The 22,346-nt window shown below is 38.0% G+C and overlaps 1 long non-coding RNA gene and 1 pseudogene across 3 annotated transcripts; one reads left to right on the top strand and one right to left on the bottom strand.

The window, feature by feature from the left end:
• Positions 1-25: 25 nt before the first annotated feature.
• On the bottom strand, positions 26-19,421 carry LOC119732944. Of its 3 annotated transcripts, none has more exons than XR_005271651.1 (7): positions 19,076-19,421; positions 17,236-17,357; positions 12,516-12,662; positions 6,159-6,351; positions 4,351-4,615; positions 3,838-3,959; positions 26-174 (listed from the first exon to the last, which is right to left on the bottom strand). It is a non-coding gene; the product is annotated as an uncharacterized LOC119732944 (long non-coding RNA). The 3 variants fall into 3 exon arrangements; XR_005271650.1 differs by having other exon boundaries at positions 29-174; positions 4,351-4,600; positions 19,134-19,421; XR_005271649.1 differs by having other exon boundaries at positions 30-174; positions 4,351-4,600.
• On the top strand, positions 7,914-12,494 carry LOC119732943 (annotated as a pseudogene).
• Positions 19,422-22,346: the final 2,925 nt, after the last annotated feature.

Consider the following 22,346-nt stretch of genomic DNA (forward strand, 5'->3'; position numbering starts at 1 on the left):
ATCGCCATCAATCTATCCAATACTTACCAACTTTCTATGGTGTTTATGAAACCCCGGCTTTGTTGTGGCCTCCGCTTCATCTCTGGCTCTAGATTCCTAAGAATCCTACCACATTCAAACTCAGTGAAGATGCACCAATCATCCATTGGCCTTGTGTGACAGGATTTGGTGTCTCTAAAGAAGAAAATGGACCAATATTGTACTGGAGTTACATCAGGGGACAAAAATCATGCAGCCTGAGGCCAAAGCCAGGGACGAAGCCAAGATTTCATAAACACAATTACGACTGTTAAATTGTTCCTGGTGGAACTTGCTGTATATATTCTGCTATCTTTCATAACAAAGATTTGAGAAATGTTTAGGATCATTTCGTTCTTGAGATGCAACATTCTTAAAGTTTATTTTGAGTAATCACAACTTTACAAATGCATTACTCAGTTCAATTTAGTGTTAGGATTAGTGTTTAAAATTCACTCAGGTTAATTTTTTGTTTCTTGCTGTTGGCATCTGCCTATTTAATTAATAAGACACTACTCTTCAAGTAAATTGACTTGTCCAAATGCGTCCTAAAGATGAGTGACAAAGCTCCTTCTATTAATGTGGTTTCAGATCTTCATTCACAGAATGGAGAATTGTGTTGACAGTGTTCATGAGGTTTATATCTTGACCTCATCAGAGGTACAATGTACATGTAGTAGAAGCCAAAGCTGGAGACAAAGCCAAGATTTTGTAAACTCCCTGAGATTCTGAAATGTTTCCTAATGAAATCTACATAGTACATGTAGTCCATTATATATTGTACTTTTGATAACAGAAATGTTGAGACAGTTTTACAACCACTTCATCCTTGAGATGTAACCATACTACAAGTATTTTGTGAAATAGTATTGTTTGAATTCATTTTTAGCATACGCATCACCATGATAGTTATTACTCAGATTACTGTTCAATAAGCCTTTATTTACTCAGTTTTTATGTAACTTTTTGCAGTTCCTGTTTTACGCCTTTGAATTTACAATACGCTTACATGTATATTGAAGATAATTTACTCATTGAAATGTTTGCTACAGATGAGTGAAAATTAATTTGGTTTCCTGTCTTAATTCACAGAATGAAGACCATGTTTATAATGAATGTTTTTATCTTGATTTGAAATTTTGTTAACATTTTTCCTAACTGAATATCCCTTCAGTTTGAATGATCAAAAATCAGCTCGACTGAAGCTGAATTTTCAGAAAGCTATACGGTCTCAGCCTTGCCTTGATTTTGGCCTGACGGCCACCTTGAAAAGGTCCCACACAAATAGCAAATTTCTATTCCAAGTATTTTCCTCACAAACCAAACAGATTTCCTCGTCTTTTCAAGACTTTCATTGCACACGATCCGTTTTCATTGTTTTGCATTTTGGTTGCCATTTCAGAAAACTTGAAAATGAAAAAAAAATCATCACTGGTTTTTAGTTTTGGTTTCAGCAAAAAAAAATATGAATTTGTCTGCAATGTATCAATTTCAATGTAAAAATTTAATGTTCCAGTAGACTTTTAAAGCATTTAACAATTCACCACTGTATGTAGATCTTTAATAGTCACAACAAGACTTTGTAAACTCCCTTTTATGTATATTCTTCAATTTGTTCCTAATAGAACATACATCTACTCATTGTATACTGTGCTATCTCTACATTACATTTTCTGATAATAGAAATTACAGCCTGTACAATTTTAATTATTCTGTATTTCTGTTTCATTTTTGTAGTTTTTCATAGAAATCATGTTTATTGTCATTATTTACAAGCTTTGTACATTTGCATTTATATCAATGAAACACTAATGTGGATGATCATTTAATCATCACAATGTCTGCTAAAGATGAGCACAAATACTTATCCTATTAATTTGGTTTCCTGTCTGAATTCACAGAATAAAGACTTGTGTAAACTTTACTCACAAGGGATTATCTTGATTGAAATTTTTATTATTTCTCTTCGAAGGTTAAAAATTCTTCAAGTGTGAAAGGTTGCCACTCATTGTAACAAATGTTCAAATCAATGATATTGAATTTCAGGAAGCTATGGCCTCCATTGCCTTGCTTTTTGCCTCACTGCCTCCTTGAAATTTCCTTGCCTTTTCAAGAATTCAATTCCAGACCTCTGTTTTCATTGTTTTACCTATTTGGATGCAATTTCAGCAAACTTCAAAACAGTGTTATTCCACTTGGAACCCTCAATCCCAAGGAAACCCACAAAGTAAAGTCTCCTAAATCCAACATAATCCCATAACTCAGATGAACCATACAACAAAAATGGACCACTGTGGCATTAGCTTGATGTGTGACTTAAATTTTCTACAAATTTCAGCAAAGACAAAATTAATTCACTTATTATGTTTGGACTACCTTTGTTTGACACATAAATAGGCAGACAATTATTTGTCAGCAACACCATGAAGTAACACCCATCTACATACCAGTAAAAACTAGCAATCAGAGAAAACGGCAACTAAAGTTGAACGCCTTCTAAAACAACACTTTGCATCAAAACGACAGAGTATTTTCAGTTGGTTTCTCGTTGTGGACACTTGATGAATTGAATTTATTAAATCTGCTGTTTTTCACCCGTTTGTGTATTAAATATACAAGAAATAAGAGAAAAAAGATGAGTGTTAGTTCGTGAAATCGAAAAAGCTGTGAAACTGTAAATTTTCATTTTCACGAAGTAACACTCTTCAATGTGTATAACACGTGGAAAGTGCAACTTCAGGTCAGCGCGCGCGCGCTCATACAACTTATTACAAGAAGAGTGTTACTTCGTGAAAACGTTTTTGCTCACTTATGAGCAGAGTGTGTGCCATGCATTGCAATGGTAAATGGAATTTGAGTATTACTTCCTGAAAACGAAAATTGTCACTTTTGCGCAAAAGTTGCCATGGATACTAGGCGTAATTATTGAAGTAAAGCTCTTGAAGCTTTGAAACTTCGTGCAATGGTAGCATGACGGATCCAGCTCTTTAGGAGCCGACCCGACCAAACCTACCAACTGGTCGGGTCCTCACGCATACTTTTGGAGCTTTTCTAAAGGGAGAGTGCATGTGTGCCCCAGGGGATTAAGATTGTTATCACCACTAATCCTATAATGAGTGTGATAAGAGATCCTGCCTGAAGGATTCAGCTTACAATTTTGCAACTAAATACCTTGATATCAATTCATATAAATATCTTATTATTTACGTGTGTGAAATGTTATTTTGTTTTCTTTTTTGAACGGTTAAATTCCATAAAGTAATGACAGAGAACGATTATTACATACAGATGCACATACAGTGTATGTACATGTACATGTACATGTCCATGTGGTCATATGGTAGTTCCAACACTCACCCAGCCAGCTGTGTTGTCCACAGGAGGTTGTTTATTTAAGTGATTAGGGGGATTATCTTGCTGGACATGGGTGAAGTGTGTTTACTCAAGGACTCCCCACTGGGGTTGAAAAGTATGTGTGAATCCATCTAGGTTTTCTAAAGGGCTGTTCACGTAATGGCCTTGATGAAAATCGAAAAAAATATGGTTTAACATGGTAGAGTGTTACTTCGTGGTGTCGTTGACATGAGTGGATTCCAGCCACCACATAAATTCCAGATTTCTTGGACCAGTCTGCAAGTCTTCATAGCAGCATGACAAGGTCAATGGTTTCACCTTTTCATCAGATCCCCAACACTTAAAAATGCCACAGCGCCCTCTATTGATGATGACGCTCCCTTCCTTCATAATTGAGTGTAGACTGTTTTCAAGTCCTGAACTCATGCTGATTCAGTGTGGGTGGTGGAGGGGCGAGATGCTTACTTGTTCATTAGGTAGCCATCCTCTCTTGACAGTGTCTTGATGGGGGAAGTTGGGCATCCTGTTAGCTGCTGTGCCTGGTATGTCCTCTAAGTTGCTACTTGGGATCCAGTCACCGCTGCTCCCTGGGGAAAAATTCAGAATAAACAAAATCTTTATTAAAATCTGCCATTAATAAGGAAAATATGACAACTAATATTTTGCTAATCAACATGTCCTTTATGTCCATTGGGTTTAGAAATCACAGTCGTCTATTTTTAAATTATATTTTTATGGCCTGAACTTAAATGTTATTGTATCATTCTGAGTTGATCTTACAACATTTTGTTATCAACAAGGATCTTTTAGCTAAGTTCTTCAATTAGGATCTGTAAGTAACGAGCCAAGAAAATATGAGACTATTTCACACTCCTATTATCTTGATGCTCCAGATATAGTCAGTTTTCATGCATCTAAAGAAAGTGTGTGGTAAATGAAAACTGAGCTTACCTGGTGTATAAGCCCAGATGCTACTACCTGGTGTATAAGCCCAGATGCTACTCCCTGGTGAACCAACAGGGTAACCCAGATCACTGACAGGTACAACAACAAAGCTGACAGGTGTCTTGCGTTGCCCTCGACTATGCTCATTGCTGATTGGAATTGGTAAGCGACGATCTGACTAATGGCTGCAGGAGGCGGGGCCTGAGGCTGTTCAGTTGCCACGGTGACCGGACTGGGCGTGGTGGTTGGTGAGCAAAGCGAGGCTCCATGGAATATGGGCGAGCTGCCGAAAATGAAACTGAATTTATAAGAATTAAACCTCCAAACTAATGAGAAACATATATGTATGCCATTAATGATAGACATAATTTGGTAGACTTTTGTCATTTTTGAGGCGTTGTGTAGCTGTGAATATACAACTATAGGAGAAAGTTTGCAGATACACCAAGTGAAAGTGCTGTCTAATAAAAATTGGGAAGTCACACAAATCAGAGAACTTTAAATCCTTCCAAGACTTTGAGGAGTGTTTTTCTATTTTAATGGCACACATGGGAAGTATAAAAAGAGGAAATCCAAAGAGAAGTGTATTTTAAACCTGTATTGCACTTTCCCCGCATCAGATGAAGGGATGATGGGATGTTGTGGTGGGTAAGGATCTACCTAAGGGTGGGCGTGGTGGGTTGGGGGGGGGGTTAAGATGGAAGAGATGATGCAGGTAGGTATAGCGCATGAAGTGTGTTTGAAGGGATTGATAGGGAGGGGGAGCAAGTGTGAATTGAAAAAGTGTTAGGAGGTTTTTACACAGAAAACAAATTGTATTTTGGTGGCTCTGAAATTGACCCAAAATGGTAAAAAAAAAGCACGAGGGCCATTCTTTGGTCACTATATGTGTCATAAAATTGGGCTTGTCTGATTTCTCATTGTTAACTACATTTGACTTATTACTTTCACTTATTCATCAGGTTGGTACTTTTTACTCTCTACCTCAGACTATAGTTTCTACTTTCACAAATTGTGTCAGAATATGAGGAGGGGTCATCAAAGATTGGTAGAGTGTGTGACATCAGACGTAAAAATGTTATCTGGCCCATACCGGAAATTCACGGTTTTGTCCAAAGTTCTAAAGACACACATCCATACTTATTTGGGAGTATAAGACTAGTCTTATGTGATTTACAGAATGCATAAACAATGTACACCTACGATATGCTTTGATAATACTAAATGGGAATCGTTCTGTGGTCATGTATGTGACATTTTATTATTAAAATTATGCTAATTTATGCACAAAAAGACAAACTTATGAAACATCTTAAGAAATTTGCATCTTGACTTACTTGCAACACTTTAGATGAACAATAATCATTTGTATTACATCACATAAAAACTTGTGTTCCCCAAAACAATTAATTTAGTTTCAATTTCTGGAGAATCGCCCATGAGCTGTTACCATGGCAATGTTCCTGAAGAATTTAAGGTCTTTTTTGTGGTTATTCACTCCCTCTAGGTTGCTAATTTATAGCAGGATCTGAAACAAAAGCAACTAAATTCCCCCGCTGATGATTGAGATCACATCTCAGAATTGAACCAGGGGTCAACAAGAAAGTACAAAGATGAGGTTTGAGAGCGATGAGGTCTCAATTCTACTTTAGAAAAAAACATGACAAGTCATAATTCCCAAAATAATTGCTTAGGTTCCTGGAAACTGTTTCAAGGAGGAACACAAACACCATTAGTATGTGACATCATGTGTCATGTTCTTGTAAAGCTCTGTAAGTATAAAAACAAATCCCAAACATTAAGTACATGTAGGATTATTTCCAGACAACTTTCATTCTTACTTGACTTGAGACGTTTACCGGCCGTCATCTTCTTGACTCCTCATCGTCTCTCAGCCAACATTCTCTCAAGATCTTCCTTCAATCTCTTCCTGATGTCATAGAACCCAGGATGAATCCTGCCAAGAACCTGACCATGTTCTTTGAGTTGTCTCATCTTGTTGTCAAAGGAGTTTGAGGTGATGCCCTTCACACCCTGGAAACAAGCCAGACAGGATGACAGATTATGTAACCATGGTTACAGCATTCTTAAATATATACGAATTAATAGATACACTGTTTCAACGTTATGTTGGTTCCCCTCCTCTAAAACTCTGCACTTTTCACACTCCCACAAAGGTTTGTGTAGATTGAGGACTTCCCACTGTCCTTCTGATGGCTTTTGTTTGGGTGTCTTTTGGCAACAGGGTCATTCTATAAATTTGGGGTCCACTTTTTTTCCCGTCCCTGTTACATCTGACATCTATGATTGTATAATTCTGATGCACTCCTTAATGCAGTCATCCTCCAAGAGTAATAGCAAACTACCTACCCAACAAATAAACAATCATTTGAAGTCATTCTTAATGATGCTTGAATGGCAAATTACAAAGTACCAAGGTAACAGGGACAGGAAAAATGTCACACTTTGGACCCCAAATTTATAGAATGACCCAACTCCTCTCATTTGATTTGTGATGGTTTCCAACTGAGGACATAGTGTCCTTTTATGTACAGTCAATTATGTTGTTTATTGTCCTCAGTGTACTCTATTACACCCAAATGTACTTCCCCTAGTAGCACATATATGTTTTATTTGCATGGACAATTTTTACACAAAGTTTAAACTTTTTGGGTTGATCAAAATGATAACTTCAAATAGACTGAAAATTCTTTATCAGTATTTATAGCACAAGATAATAGAAACTTTTCGTGTGTGAAATATGAAAGATTTAATGAAAATATTTTTACAGCTTATTTTATTTGATGGTTGAAAATAAATCAAGAGGAATTAAATGTATGGTGAGGTGTATGCGATTGAAATTTAACAAAGTGCAGCATGTATGCATGTGCATTCAACCCATCTACGGTATGCATGTAGATAGAATGCATGAACCTATCTAAGGTCCAAAACTCAAGTGTCAAGTAAATATGTACACAGATAAGCAGATATACAGACTGTATGTGTGTGACGTACACGTTTGTACGTGTATGCAGCAAAACAAAAATCCCAAGTTCTATATATAAACCATGTCACTCGACTTGATGATGATGCTGTGTTTGCCCAGTGCCATCTTTACTAGATCCGCCCCATCAAAAGCTTTAACTGTTTGTGCTCTCTACATCAAATTGGAAAGCTTTGTCTTTAAGTGATTTGACTGGGAATTTAAAAGAGGTAAGAACATACATGTATTGTCAGTTACTTTGAATGAGGTTAAAAGCTAGCTTACAAGTGTAGGAATCACAGTTTGCTTTCAGACTTTAGAATGTGAAGTGTACGCACAAGTAGGCCTAATGTTCCAACAAAACTTATTCAGTAATAAAAATGGAAAAACACTATGGTGATTATGACTTGGATACTTTTGTCCTTTTCAACATCTGAAATCATTTCAGAAGAGAATAAAAGATGTACTCTCAGTGCTCTTCAAAACTTGAACAGGAATTCCAAAAGGAAATAAAAGAGAGATTTTTTATTTGATGTCTCGTTCAAAAGTGGATATCTTTTGTCTGGCTTCAAAACAGCAATTCACAAGAAACGTTATACATGTAACTCAGATGGACATGTACATCTTTAATGTACATAGAAGGCACGTGTTTTGCTCAAGTTTTTTTCATTGCTCTTATAGCAACCCTTCCATTTTCTTTTTAAATACTATTTAAATACAGATAAAAATGGCTACAGCTCTTGAGAAAATAAGTAACCATCTTGCCTGTGACATCTGTCAGGAGACATACAAACGGCCCAAGGTGCTGGACTGCCAACACAGTTTTTGCGAGACATGTCTGGAGAAATACTACACTAGCAGGTATGCAGGTCAGCCTAAGATTCTTTGCCCTGTATGTAGACGGGAGACGGTACTTCCAGAGACAGGCATTCAAGGCCTGAAAACAAATTTCCATTTGATGGGAATAGTTGAGGAGGTCTCACTCCAAGAAAAGGTGGCCTGTTTAGAAAACACAAAGGTCATATGTGAGATTTGTGATGAGGGAAATGAGGCAATGCATCGTTGTCTGGACTGTGCGCAGAATATCTGCCCAAACTGTCGCAAGACACACTTGCGATTTGCTGCTACATCAAACCACACAGTGGCTACTTTGAAGGACATTCGTCAGGGGAAGGTAACAGTGAAAAAAACACTAGAAGAAGATGAGTCTAAATGCCACAAACACAAGGGGGAAGTGAAACACTTTTACTGTGAGACATGTGAAGAGTTAATCTGCCGAGATTGTACTGTAGTAGACCACTGTAAACCAGAGCATCACTACATTGACTCTGGAGAGGCTTCTCGCAAATACAAACAGTCACTGAAAGATACGTTTCCAGACTTCACCACAGGCATCAAAAGACTTGAACAAGCTTTGACCACTTCATCACAAGCTAAGCAGAAGTTTACACAGAATGTCACAAAGACAGTGAAAGATGTGAAAGACAAAGCGGATAAAATGAGAGCTGAGATAACAACTCAAGAGACAAAGATGATTGAAGAAATCAAACAACTCCAGCAGGATCGCAACAAAACATACGATAAGCATCAGGAAACAGTGACAATGATGCTACAAAGTAAACAACATTCCTTCAGTACAGCTCAGGATGTCATAAACACTGCATCAGACACTGATTTGCTTTCCCTCTATCCTATCATCAGCAAAGACTTGAAATCACTCAAGAGTCAAAATCCTCCCCAGATTGAACCCAAGCTTTCATATCTGAGCTTCACCCTGGGTCAGAGGACTGGTGACATCAATCTGGGCAAGCTTGAGGTGGAAGCAGTCAAGTGGGAGATGTGTTGTGAGATTGGTAAAGAGGAAGTGGTCCAGGAGAGTTCAATGGGGCTGTAGGTATTACTGCTACTCGTCCTGGTGAGATTGCTGTGGCAGACTATAGGAACAACCGAGTGGTCATCTGCAGCAATGAGGGACAACAAAAGGGAACCATTCCCCTACAAGGTAAGTTTCTTTCATGCACATGTTCATCAACACAAACTTTCATGATTGTCAGTCTTCCATGTGCACATGCAGATCTGACAACTGAGAATGAAAACCAATGAAATACTGGCAAGGAATTGATGTGCTGGCACTGCTTTCGAACAAATTAGGTTTTGTTCTGGTGACAAATGTTGAATTGTTTTTTTTATACATGCATGCTTACACACGAGTTTAAGAAAAAAATCCCACACAGGACACACACATGCACATGTTCATCAACACATACTTTCATGATTGTCAGTCTTCCATGTGCACATGCAGATCTGACAACTGAGAATGAAAACCAATGAAATACTGGCAAGGAATTGATGTGCTGGCACTGCTTTCCAACAAATTAGGTTTTGTTCTGGTGACAAATGTTGAATTGTTTTTTTATACATGCATGCTTACACACGAGTTTAAGAAAAAAATCCCACACAGGACACACACAGAAAAATAAATCAAACAAAACTTCAACAAAAGTTCAACAAATTTTCAACAAAACTTCTATTTATTTCATTACTGATTTGAGTTGTTTGGAAGAAACCCTTTTTATTTGTTTATATTTTGGGGGGAATGGGGGGGTGTAACCTTCAGAACAGAGACGGGTTGCTTTTAGGTTGCTTTGCAAACAAACCAATCTGCCCTGTGAGTAGAATGTTCAAGGCGTGATCCCTCTCCATTGTATTAGTGGGTGATGGGGCTGAGCCCCCATCAAGATCACCCTTTGGTTTGGTCTTTGTTCTTCTTTATTGTTTGTGTTGCGGTTTTGCTTTTTTCTGGGTAATAATGCTGCATGAATTTCATGTTCACACTTGGTGATCTGATAGACCATGCGCTGATGTTGATGAACATTTCTTGTCGTGTACGTGAAGTCACTTGACCTTCCAGGGTTAACGGTCAAATTTGAATTCAAAATACTGCAGGAAGCAGGAAGAGTTTTAAAAAATGGATTTACTCCATAACAAGTCAAGGTTTGAAGAAAAAACTTTGTATAAACATGCACTGTTGTACAAAAACCTGACAAAAATGGTGACATCATACAATTACACCACCATATCAAATTAAAAGTGATCTAGAGGAACACTAACTCCTGGAAAGCACCCAATTGGGCTACAAAGAGCATTTAAAAATAGGATATAAACGTCTACAAAACCATCCTTGACAAATTGGCCGTTTTTGTTATTCTTGCCAGAACAAATTTTGGGGGTCAAAATTTTGACTCTCAAAAATGTGTCATTCTGTGTCAATTCAACACGATTTTGGGCCCGACCCTCACAGGTTGAAACGATTTGGTGTGATGATTGGCCTGTATGAGAAACCCTCAAAACTGATTTTTTTTGTAGTTTGGCTTGTCAGATTCTGAGATACAGGTCAACAAACTTTTGACTAATTAGCATGACCTCCGAACCGATACTTGTACTCCAAAACTATAGCAAATACAAAGCCAAATTGTACATCCAAAATAGCCTCCATTTCATAAAATAAAACCAAAATCATACCATGAAGCACAGAAAAAATGCGTTATGAAATGACCTTTGAAAGTTAAATTACAAAAAAAAAATATGATTCAAGTTTCTTTTTTTTTCCAGTTGTTAGTTTATGATGTAAGCAACAATCTTGGAACATTTTGTGAAAGGTGTCTTAAAGTTTGCAAGAACTAAATTGTTATTATACAGTTTGTTATTATACAATTATTTGATGACTAAAAATGGGGTTTATGTTGTTCAATTCATGCTTCATTTGAAAATTGAACAACCTTATTATTGCTAATAAAAATACCAACGAGGGTAAATATATCACTTATCTATTTTGATGTTTGAACAATGAGAATAGCACATAAAGTGCATCAACTTTATAAAAGACTTTGCAAAACTGTATCTTCAAGACGTTGCACTTATTCAAAATTATACATGTATGGTGGTTGAAGACTGCACAATGTTCATGTAGGCCTATTCATTCTACATGACCGGGCTTTAAGGCACGCCATGTATTCATTATTATAGGTCGGTTATCATAATATGTATTTACATTTCATGGGGACTCAGAATAGTGACAGTGCATTTATATACTGTGCATATGTTACATTTGAGTTCTTCTTTACACACAGGTCCAGTGGCAGTTGCAGCCATCCACAATCCTGAGCAACGCTTGCTTGTGTTGGAATATGGAAGCAAGTATGTCAAGGTGTTCAACATGAAAGACAACACTCTTGTTAAGCAGTTCCCAACGATGCTCAAGCATCAGGTAGACAAGACAGAAATGAAACTAAGGGGTCTAGCAGTAACAAAGAATAGCATCTTAGTAGGCGACGCCATCAATATGGTGTGGACTGAACACAAAGCCACTGATGGTGAGATCCTACACACCATACCAGTGCAGACTCCACCTCACTACCTGGCTGTTGATGACGACACTGATAGAGTTGTGGTCAGTGGAGGTGACACAAAGAAAGTGAAAATAGCAGATAGCAAAGGTACAACAAATGGCACTATCAATCCAACCATTAATGGTAAGCCAGTGGGGTACTGCCGTGGTGTATGTTCTGACAGCTCAGGCATCTACCTTGCAGTGGACCAAGGTGTGTCTGACACTGGTCATATTCACCACTATGACCTAGATGGCAGGTTTCTTGAATGCCTGGCTCAGGATCTGTATAACCCATGTGGAATGACATTCACATCACAGGGCCAGCTGGCAGTGGCTAACGGACACTCAATCAAGATGTATCACAAGGTGTGATGTCATCCAACATGACATTGACTAGCAATCATCATCATCATCTCAACAGCAAATGTTGAGGATGAAATTGTCCAGTCATTACAGCACCAATCAACATTCATGTCCCACTCATATCACATCTCTCCTCAAAAAGCCAAACTGCCAGATCCCTCTGATGTGAACCATTTTACATGTACTATACAAATTGTTAAATAAACAGTGCATCAATTACATTTTGTTACTAAACAAAGTCTTATATAAACAGTGTATTGACTAGTTACATTTGATTTGATTGGGATAATTTGTTTTAATCTTACATGTATGATGACTGGAATCTGAATTAAATGGTAAATTTGAAAGGAGAGGGGAGTTTAGTGGGTGTTGAGGAGTTTGAATGTAATGTCCCCGCCTCCTCGACCCAACACCCCTCCCTCACCCAGTACATGGATTGCCATAAATCTACCCAATACTTACCAACTTTCTGTGGTGTTTATGAAACCCTGGCTTCGTTGCGGCTTCTGCTTCATCTCTGGCACTAAATTCCTAAGAATCCTACCACATTCAAACCCAGTGAAAATGCACCAACCATCCATTGGCCTTGTGTGACAGGATTTGGTGTCTCTAAAGAAGAAAATGGACCAATATTGTACTGGAGTTACATCAGGGGACAAAAATCATGAAACCCGAAGTCAAAGCCAGGGACAAAACCAAGATTTCATAAACACAATTAAGATTCTTAAATTGTTCCTGATGGAAGGTGCTGTAAATATTCTGCTATCTTTTATAACAAAGATTTGAGAAATGTTTAGGATCATTTCGTTCTTGAGATTCAAACATTCTTAACATTTGTTTTGAATAACTCTAACTTTACAAATGCATTACTCAGTTCAATTTAGTGTTAGGATTAATGTTCAAGATAATGCATTACTCAGTTCAAATACGCAGATATTAGTGTTCAAGATAAGCCTTTATTCACTCAGTTGGTTTTTTGTTACTTTTTTTGCTGTTGGCATCTGCCTATTTAATTAATAAAAAAATACTCTTCCAAGTAAAGTGAGTTGTCCAAATGCATCCTAAAGATGAGTGACAAAAGCTCATTCTATTAATGTGGTTTCAGATCTTCATTCACAGATGGAGAATTGTGTTGACAGCGTTCTTGACCTTATCAGAGGCTTTTAATAGTAGAAGCCAAAGCTGCAGACAAAGCCAAAATTTTGTAAACTCCCTGAGATTCTGAAATTTGTTCCTAATGGAATATTTACATGTAATCCATTGTGTATTGTACTTTTGTTTATAGAACTTTTGTGACAGTTTTACAAGCACTTCATCCTTGAGATGCAACCATACTACAAGTATTTTGTGAAATACATGTTGTTTAAATTCATTTTAAGCATGAACATGTATGCTCACCATGATAGTTAATACTCAGATTACTGTTCAATAAGCCTTTATTTACTCAATTTTTATATTACTTTTTGCAGTTTCTATTTACGCATTTGAATTTACCATACGCTTACCTATATATTGAAGATAATTTTCCCATTGAATTGTTTGCTAAAGATGAGTGAAAATTAATTTGGTTTTCTGTCTTAATTTCACAGAATTGAGACTGATGTAAATAAGGAACATTTTTATCTTGATTTGAAATTTTGTTTACATTTTTTCTCAGATTGTCAAATATCCCTTCAGTTTGAATGATTAGAAATCAATTCGATTGAAGCTGAATTTCAGAAAGCTTAACAGCCGAAGTTGCTTTGATTTTCGGCCGGATTGCCAGCTTGAAAAGGTCCCACACAAATAGCAAATTTCTAATCCAAGGTTTTTCCTTCTAAACCAAACAGATTTCCTCATCTTTTCAAGAATTTAATTGCACACCTCTGTTTTCGTTGTTTTGCACTTTTTGATTGCCATTTCAAAAAACTTGGAAATGAAAAAACAATCATCACTTCTTGTTTGGATTTCAGCAAAAAAAATTACATTTGCTTGCAAAGTATCAGTGATATTGTAAAAATTAACTGTTCAAGAAGACTTTTAAGCATATGTAGATCTTAGTAGTCACAACAAGACTTTGTAAACTCCCTTTAGGCCAAAAAAAAAATAGTTCTGCTTCCGATTACATGCCTTTCAAAAAAAGGGTCAGTTGGTCAGAGTTTTTTTTATGCAGATTGAATGGGGTATTCAATTATATGCGAAGTTTTAGCTTGAACTATTTCCATTGCACTACGAAAGCTAGACACGAAATGACAACAAAAAGTGAATAAAACCTACCTTAAATTATTGTCAATATATTAACGTTCGATAATTCTAAAAAAATAATGGAACATTAAGGTCGTTCGCACCACATGCACAACGCTAGTCAAGATGAGGAGCTGGCCAAAACTCCGAGGTGTGTGATGCACTGTGCATGTGTGGCGAGCGGCCAACAGACCACGTTTGCACAGTCAAAAATTTAGGGAAACACGCAGCATGTACCGGTATCACTCAAAATAGGAGTAGTGCGATCTCAAAATGAACTTTTGAACACGAAAAATACATACACAGACAAGCTAGATCAATTGTGTGAATTAATTTGCAAAAAATTTCTTTCTCCACGGTGTTTTCTTGGCATTTTTACGATGTCGAATCCATCCAGTTGACAGTGCGTCGGCCTGCACAGCTAGCGCTAGTTTGCAGAGCTATGGACTGCTTACCGCATTTTCATCAAGTCTTCTAAATTGGCCCCTGCGCGGCGCGGCGGGAACCAGTTATGCCATGTGATTATAGTCACCGTGACATCGAATTGGGAAGTAGTTATATCGATTTGTAAAAATAACAGAGGTTTCTTTTGAAAAAAAACCGAATGTAAGTAAGAAAACAAATAAATACAAGCATTTTTTGATGCTAAAGGGTTGTTGAGAGTTACTCTGTGAAGACAGAAAAGACAACAAGATTTTATTTTTATAAATCATTTTTTTTTTTTTGGAATTGCACAATAACATTTTTAGGGTCGCAGCCTAAAAATAGGGTCGGTCGGGTAACCAGAAGCAGAACTATTCTTTTTTCAGGGGCCTTATGTATATTCTTAAAATTGTTCCTAATAGAACATACATCTACTCATTGTATACTGTGCTATCTCTACATTACATTTTCTGATAATAGAAATTATAGCCTGTACAATTCTAATTATTCTGTTTTTCTGTTAACTTCACTTTTTAAAGCCACGTAGCATCATTTGCAATTACCCAGATAAGTACATGTACCTACCGATTTAATGACAGAAACCTCAAAGTGAAGATAGGACTGGTAACAAATACCCTGTGAAATAATTCCACCTGAAATAGTATTGTCAGAAAACAAACATTGAAGGTGGTTTCAAAATGGGGTGCCTACAGAATCCAGTTTTGAGATCCAAAGACTTGTGCATTATGTTTTCTCTGTTTTCTCCAAAATGTATAGTAGCCACTCAGCTAAGACTTGAACAGAATGCTTGTTATGCACTGTGCTTGAAATATTGAGCACTTTTGTTGCTTTGGGGAAAAAAACTGCAAAAAGCAAATGATCCTATGCACAACGTACCTCTGAGCATACACATCACTATGAAAGTTAATCGAGTTTACTTTAAAAATTAGTCTTTTAATATTTACTCAGTTTCTAAAAAAAGGAAGCTTTTGGTAGTTTTTTGTTTTGTAGTTTTTCATAGAAATTATGTTTATTGTTATTAAGCTTTGTACATATCAAATAATTTGCACTTATATCAATGAAACACTGATGTTGATGATCATTTAATCATCAAAATGTCTGCTAAAGATTAGCAAATATAATTATCCTATTAATTTGCTTACCTGTTTATTCGCAGAGATTACCTTCATGAAAATTTATATTATTTTTTGTTGAAGGTTAAAAATTCTTTGAAAGGTTGCCATTCATTTTAACAAGTCTTCAAATCAATGGTATTGAATGTCAGGAAGCTATGGCCTCTGTTGCCTTGATTTTGGCCTGACTGCCTCCTTGAAATTTCCTTGCCTTTTCAAGAATTAAATTCCAGACCTCTGTTTTCATTGCTTTACCTATTTGGTTGCCATTTCAACTTGAAATTAATGAAAAAAATCATCCCTGTCACTGCAATTTTTAGTTTCAACAAAGAATTATTAATTTTCATGAAACTTTTCAAACTCTAAAGTTATTAATTTTATTCAAATTTACCTGTAAATTCTGAGGTTTTGAAATGAGCACAAATAAATGCAGTCATTCATTCATTTTAGTCCTTGGGATAAGGCTATTTATTAGCACAATTGTATGATATCTTTCAAATATTATTTTGTTGAACTAAACCTTAGGACATCCGAAACTCTTATTTGTACAGCTGGTATGTGTCTTCCAGCTTAAACAACTGTAATTTCTGGTGCTAAATTTGTGGAAAACAGATAAAATAATGTTTTGGGCCACTTCCCTCACCAAAAATGGCTTCACTGTGACATGTTTTCTCTTTTAACCATCTTGATAGGAATGGTAAACAAGGACAAACATGGCTGGTCCCCACTGTATCCACATACGTGGTTTCTGAAGGCATATTTCTTAAAGGACACCCAAGAAACTCTGTGACTTTACCCTATTTGGGGACACTTGTAATGAGTTCAAAACACATTTGTAGTTATTGTTTATTCTAAACATGCCAGCTAGCTTGGTGAACAAAGTGGATTTTCATTCGTCTTGCGGGAAAGGGGTCCAGAAGTAGGCTTGCGACTATGGTTTCTCTCTATTAAAGTGAAGCCCTTTTCACACGAGACAAATCTCAAGGTTGACGTAGGGTTGAAAACATGCATCGTTTCACACTTAAAGAATTTCAACCATGCGTCAATCCCCATATTGATTTTGCCCCGGGTTGAACTCAACCCTGCTCCTGACCAGGGTTGAGATTTTCAACCCGGGTTGAAATTCTGGCCAGGGTTCAAATAGTAGTAACTGATTTTGATAAGCTTGATTTGCATGCAACAAGTGTGAAACAATGCGGGGTTGAACATGGGGTTGAAATAAAAAAACTCAACCCAGGGCGGCACTGGGTTTGCCCAGGGTTGATTTCAACCCAGGTTGAGAGGCTCTAGTGTGAAAAGGGCTGAAGAGTTTCTAGTTGCTCCATTTCCCCTCCCTCAAAAAAATCCACCCCTCCCCCTCCCCATGAATGGGGCAACTTGCTAAATGATCACGTTGGGCTTACCAAGAAGTGACTGCTTGTAGTGACGGCCATCCCACACGGTTGCATCCTTTCCACACGACCGCCATACAGGACTGCTTTGGCTGATTCCCAATTTTCAGGGGTCAAATAACATCAGTCAAAGTCTGTTGGTTAAAAAAATCAGAGTCTAAATATTTCTTTGAGTGTTCTAACACAGCATGAAGTCGTTTGAGTATTTTTCAATGAAATAAATGATTTGGATTACCTATGAAGAAAAAACACAAATAAAAACAAGGCTGAAAAGGACGTCCGCGCACAAAATTAAAAAAAAAAGAGGCAAAGCATGTGATATAGCGGGTTGCTCCACTCAGATATAGGGGTGTTTCTACTGCGCCAAATACACAATGTACATGTATGTGCTAGTCTATATAATAGACCATGGCAATATAAGCCATGCTCTATAATTTTTGAACAGATTCGCTGATTAGTTGGGGTCCGCTCATAAGTCCGACGCCTCATAGGTCCGACGCCTCATAAGTCCGACAAAATCGTATCCCCTAACCAAATAAAGACCCGTAAGTCCGACGCCTCATAGGTCCGACGCCTCATAAGTCCGACGCCTCATAGCTCGGACGCCTCATAGCTCGGACGCCTCGTAGGTCCGACAAATTAAACGCCTCGTTTTTCCGTTGTCGGACTTATGAGCAAGGGCGGATCCAGGGGGGGCCAAAGGGGGCCATGGCCCCCCCCCCCAAAAAAACCAAACCAATTTTTTTTTTTTATGTGACATCGCAATAAAGGCAGGTAATGAGTACACCACCATCTTTTCCTCAAAAAAACATTGGTTAAAGTGGTCAGAAATTGCCTCAGATCGCACCACAGAGCATCTAGAATTCAAAAAAATGTCGGGGCCATTAAGCGGGCCCCGAACCCCACGCCGTAATTTTTTTACCCACTTTTTTGGGGGACCAAAATTTTTTTTTGGCCCCCCCCAAAATTGTGTTCTGGATCCGACCCTTGCTTATGAGGCGTCGTACTTACGATGCGTCGGACCTATGAGGCGGAATAAATAAATGTTATGCCTCATAAGTCCGACGCCTCATTAGTCCGAAATTTCGGACTTATGAGGCGTCGGACCTATGAGGCGTCGGACTTATGATACGGCCCTGATTAGTTATGCAAGACAACCGCATGTTGACCTCTAGATTTTTACCAATCAGTGGGTGCTTTCTATATATCGGGTCTTCGGTCATTCGCCTGTTGTCGTGTCTAGACATGGATAAAATAAACTCAGCTATAGACACAGCAACAAAGGCCTGGTCACGCGCTCCATATTGGGGAATGTTACGCAACACGCGTTCTAATTGACTGTTTCATGCGTTAGACTGTGAGTGCCTTCTGCGTGAATGCGTAAGGCATGAAACAGTCGTCTTGCTTTCCACGACAATGCACCAGACGAAAATTTAACCGGCTGTACCTGGAAGCGGTATGGTACCCACATACATGGTGCACACAGATTTTTGAAAAAAGAATGTTGCAACCTGACGCTACTTCTTTCTCTATACATGTATATCAATTCAGTGAAGGTCATTCGTTACAAAAAAATGATGATAAGTGTTAAAGACATGAATCTGGGACTGAGAAATATTTCCAATTTTGTTAGGAAATACTTTAAAAGTGTTCTTAGTCTCCATAGACATTGTACACAAGCGTGGAATTGGAAGTGGCTTCTGCTTCAGGTTGCAACATTTTTTCCAGATTTTTCAATTGTCATCACGAGATAAATTGCAATTTATTTGCATAATTAACTACACACATTCAGTCTATGGAGAGTTCAGTTTCTCCGTCCAGATTCATGTTTTTTTTTCAACCTTTAACTGACCTTATCTGATGACATCGTCAGACCCTCTAAAACGACGCGATCATATCTTCTTACGCACCTGCATTTGATTTGCGTTGGCCATGCCATGTGGCGGCGTTAGTAGCTGCATCGATTATGGAGGGTCGAGCTCGAGGATGCACGTTATGAATTCAGGATGCAATTGACATTCTTTCGAAGGTTTCTAGTACTAAACTAGTTATCCTGTAAATGCTTATTGTGCCCAAAACTATGAGTCAGTGTGTAAACCACAGCCAAACAATTGATACAGTAGCTCCATGGGAAAACAATGTTAGTCTTGCCACCACGACGATCGACGTGCCGCATGCGCTATCAATGGTGCGATCGAGGGATGTATCAAATACTGAACAACAGGTGGCGCACGCGCAGCGCAGCGCAGGCTCTACTACTGTACTGTGGGAAACATGGGAAACCAAATCAGAAAATACGTTCGCCGGGGGCGGGGGCGGGGGGGGGGGGAGGGGTAAGGTTGTGAAGATAAATCTGATTTTCCCACTTTCGTTTTCCGTGCCATTTTTTTCTACAAATGATATCGTAAAATATCATCGAATTGATATTGAAATAATTATAAAGCCGAATTTTTCCAAGCAAGTAAAATGCGTGGCAAGTATCTACAATCAATAAAGCATCTCTACAGAGCTCCGATAATAAATTCATATGGTCTTAACGAAAGCATGAAAGTCGCAAAACGTTTGGCTTTGATATTCTGATATGGCCGGGTATCTAATTACCTCCATGGTATGGGTAAAGAAAACATCTGCAAATAAGAACAATGACCAAACCTTTTGTGTGCCTCCAATGAGATAGAACCCTCCCCTCTCCCTCATGGGACCCACTACTGTTGGCTGTTGAGATGTCGGCTTGTCCTTTCCGAATTAAAATTTACCAGCACGATCGATTGCATGCAATCACAGCACAGTCATGAAACTGTCATCGTGTTATCGGTATGACATACAATACAAAGCTATGACCTCTGACTCGGGTCCCCCCCCCCCCCAAGAATTATGCAAATAGTATTGTCATCCAAATTCCATAGGCATGCGACATACCATATGCAAATTGTGTTTCTTGGCCAATCCCAGCCAACCCCAGAAATTCCTGTTTACTTTCGACCAATCAGAACCGCGCATACACTTTTTCAGAGAACATTGAGACTAAAGTGCGTGTTAGTCCGCGGATTAAGAAAAATAGAACCCCATTTTCTGATAAACATGGTTTGATAGTTTCCTATTCAGCAGCATGATCCATGATGTCGTTTAGTTGTGATTAATAAAAACAAGTCATACCCCTCTAGACAGAAGAAAAACATAAATAAAAAAGGGCATTTTGTGATGTGCGGAGAGATAAAAAAGTGATGGGGTTTTTGAACCGCATTACGCCTCGAACCTGTCGTCTGACTTTCGCCCGCTCATCTGCTGCTTGCATTTCAAGATGGATGCCGGACATTTACACCTTGTGAGTATTTTTGTTTTAACTTTCCTTTCTTTTTTCTGCGATAAAATATTTCCAAAATTGATGCCCATTAGCACTTTGACGATGTTAGATACTTCAAGGTAACCGAGAAACACCTTTCAGCTATCGCCGTGTTCGTTTTGCTCCCTAAATCACGGCAACATTGGAGGTGAAAACCGACACGTGCAATACTTATGAAGCAAAATGAAACACTCAGTAGGGGCCTTAACTCTTTACCGGACTGTCGCTTTGCCGACCGTGTTCTAATGTAAAGAATTCAACCTCCACTAATTTTCGCGCAATAGGCAAACCTACTCAAACACTGGTCAGTACCGTTTTTAAGACCTGTCAATGCGGATCACAATCTGCCAATCAAGCAAAAGTACAACACTTTTTGTGGAGACGATAACTCAAGAACAACATATTACATCGGATTGAAATTGCGCCTATTATTGACCATAAAATTTGACAAAGCCAGTTTGAAAATTGACGTAAACCATGGAAGAATACATTAAATATGATTTAAAGAAAATAGGACTGAGCGTTTTAATCACGAAAAATGCATTCCGAAGTTTAGTGACACTCTTTGTGAGGATGATAACTCAAGAACAACATATTGCATTTGATTTGAAATTGCGTCCAATAATTGGCCACGATATTTGACACAAGATGTAAGAAAATCGACTGGAACCGTGGAAGAAAAAAGTATACACGACAATAACCAACGGCCAACAGTGTGCCAGGACGCTCCGTTCTTTTTGCTACTCTCTAGTTCTTCCTGAAGAGGGCGCCCTACACAAACACCGGTCAGTACTGGACTTGTCAATGCAGATAACAATCTGCCCATTAAGCAAAAATACAACACTCTTTGTGGAGACGATAACTCAAGAACAACATATTGCATCGGATTGAAATTGCGTCCGATTATTGACCATAAAATTTGAAACAACCAGTTTCAAAATTGACGTAAACCGTGAAAGAATACATTTAATATGACTCAAAGGAATAGGCCTAAGCGTTTTTATCCCGAAAAATGCATTCCGATTGTTGGTCTCTTTTGACACTCTTTGTGGAGACGATAACTCAAGAACAACATATTGCATCGGATTGAAATTGCGTCCGATTATTGACCATAAAATTTGAAACAACCAGTTTCAAAATTGACGTAAACCGTGAAAGAATACATTTAATATGACTCAAAGGAATAGGCCTAAGCGTTTTTATCCCGAAAAATGCATTCCGATTGTTGGTCTCTTTTGACACTCTTTGTGGAGACGATAACTCAAGAACAACATATTGCATCGGATTGAAATTGCGTCCGATTATTAACCATAAAATTTGAAACAACCAGTTTCAAAATTGACGTAAACCGTGAAAGAATACATTTAATATGACTCAAAGGAATAGGCCTAAGCGTTTTTATCCCGAAAAATGCATTCCGATTGTTGGTCTCTTTTGACACTCTTTGTGGAGACGATAACTCAAGAACAACATATTGCATCGGATTGAAATTGCGTCCGATTATTAACCACTAAATTTGAAACAACCAGTTGAAAATTGACGTAAATTAAACCGTGACAGAATACATTTAATATGATATAAAGGAAATATGCCTAAGCGTTTTTATCACGAAAAATGGTCCGGGTCCGGGTATAAGCGCGTGGGACTTGACTAAAGGCTATATTGTCCCTTGAAAAAAAAATCCCCCAAACTACAGCAGTGACTCGATCGATGTGGTCATTTTAAACATTATACTATTGCATTATATAGGGCCCTCCAGCATTATTCTATATATACTAAC

Source organism: Patiria miniata, unplaced genomic scaffold, assembly GCF_015706575.1.
Source record: "Patiria miniata isolate m_02_andy unplaced genomic scaffold, ASM1570657v1 HiC_scaffold_25, whole genome shotgun sequence".
NCBI lineage: Eukaryota > Metazoa > Echinodermata > Asteroidea > Valvatida > Asterinidae > Patiria > Patiria miniata.